Here is a 2,118-nt window from a genome sequence, read left to right as displayed (position 1 = left end):
CATGATCTTCAAAGTGTTCTTGGTGTTCATCTTGACATTCATAGCATTCTTGCATGCATTCATTGTTTTGATCTAAAAATTTCATGCATTGAGTATTCTTGTTGTTTTTCTCTCTCATAATTAAAAATTCAAAAATAGAAAATATCTTTTCCTTATTTTCCTCCAAATTTTCGAAATTTTGGGTTGACTTGGTTAAAAATTTTTAAATTTAGTTGTTTCTCACAAGTCAAGTCAAAATTTCAATTTTAAAAATCTTATCTTTTCAAAATCTTTTTCAAAAATTATATCTTTTTCATTTTTTTTTCTATTTTTCAAAAATTCAAAAATATTTTTCAAAATATTTTCAAAATCTTTTTCTTATCTTTATATCAAATTTTCGAAAATTAGCTAACAATTAATGTGATTGATTCAAAAATTTGAAGTTTGTTACTTTCTTTTTAAGAAAGGTTCAATCTTTAAATTCTAGAATCTTATCTTTTAGTTTCTTGTTAGTTAAGTAATTAATTTTAAATTTTAAAAATTAAATCTTTTTCCAAAATATCTTTTTCTTAAAAATCTTTTTATCTTTTATCTTATCTTTTTCAAAAATTTTATCTTTTTCAAAATTTGATTTCAAAATATCTTATCTAACTTCTTATCTTCTTATCTTTTTCAAATTTTGATCTTAATATCTTTTTCAATCAACTAACTAACTTTTTGTTTGTTTCTTATCTTTTTCAAAACCACCTAACTACTTTTTCCTCTCTAATTTTTGAAAATATCTCACCCCTTTTTCAAAAATTCTTTTTAATTAACTAAGTGTTTCATGTTTTAATTTTAATACCTTTTAATTTTCAAAAATACTAACCACTTTTTCAAAATTATTTTCGAAAATTTTCTATCTCTTTTCTTATTCTATTTAATTATTTAATTACTAACACTTCTCTTCACCTCTCTCCATCCAAAAATCCGAATCCATCCTTCTCCATTCTTCTCCCTTTTCTTCTTCTACTAACATAAAGGAATCTCTATACTGTGACATAGAGGATTCCTCTTTCTTTTCTTGTTTTCTTCTCTTTCATATGAGCAGGAACAGGGAAAAGGGCACTCTTGTTGAAATTGATCCAGAACCTGAAAGGACTCTGAAGAGAAAATTAAGAGAAGCTAAATTACAACAATCCAGAAACAACCTTTCAGAAATTTTCGAACAAGAGAAGGAGATGGCAGCCGAAAATGATAATAATGCAAGGAGAATGCTTGGTGACTTCACAAAGCCAACATCCAAGTTTGATGGAAGAAGCATCTCCATTCCTGCCATTGGAGCCAATAATTTTGAGCTTAAGCCTCAACTAGTTGCCTTAATGCAACAAAACTGCAAGTTTTATGGACTTCCATCTGAAGATCCTTATCAGTTTTTAACTGAGTTCTTGCAGATCTGTGAGACTGTAAAGACGAATGGAGTTGATCCTGAAGTCTACAGACTCATGCTTTTCCCTTTTGCTGTAAGAGACAGAGCTAGAATATGGTTGGATTCACAACCTAAGGATAGCCTGGACTCCTGGGATAAGCTGGTCACTGCCTTCTTGGATAAATTCTTTCCTCCTCAAAAGATGAGCAAGCTAAGAGTGGATGTTCAAACCTTCAAACAAAAAGATGGTGAATCCCTCTATGAAGCTTGGGAAAGATACAAGCAGCTGACCAAAAGATGTCCATCTGACATGCTTTCAGAATGGACCATATTAGATATATTCTATTATGGTCTCTCTGAATTTTCGAAAATGTCATTGGATCATTTTGCAGGTGGATCTATTCACCTGAAGAAAACGCCTGAAGAGGCTCAAGAACTCATTGACATGGTTGCAAACAACCAATTTATGTACACCTCTGAGATGAATTCCGTGAATAATGGGATACCTCAAAAGAAAGGAGTTCTTGAAATTGATGCTCTGAATGCCATATTGGCTCGGAACAAAGTGTTGACTCAACAGGTCAACATGATCTCTCAAAATCTGAATGGATGGCAACATGCATCCAACAGTACTAGAGAGGCAGCTCCTGAAGAAGCTTATGATCCTGAGAACTCTGCCATGGCAGAGGTTAATTACATGGGTGAACCTTATGGAAACACCTATAACCCAT

General features: G+C 31.5%; 1 non-coding gene across 1 annotated transcript; it reads right to left on the bottom strand.

Annotated features, from left to right (window-relative positions):
• Positions 1-1,595: 1,595 nt before the first annotated feature.
• Positions 1,596-1,703, bottom strand: LOC127747368 (small nucleolar RNA R71). Its single transcript, XR_008009168.1, has one exon. It is a non-coding gene; the product is annotated as a small nucleolar RNA R71 (small nucleolar RNA).
• Positions 1,704-2,118: the final 415 nt, after the last annotated feature.

Source organism: Arachis duranensis, chromosome 4, assembly GCF_000817695.3.
Source record: "Arachis duranensis cultivar V14167 chromosome 4, aradu.V14167.gnm2.J7QH, whole genome shotgun sequence".
Classification (NCBI taxonomy): domain Eukaryota; kingdom Viridiplantae; phylum Streptophyta; class Magnoliopsida; order Fabales; family Fabaceae; genus Arachis; species Arachis duranensis.
Note: the sequence above shows the minus strand (reverse complement) of the source record. Positions and strands in the feature narration are given on the sequence as shown.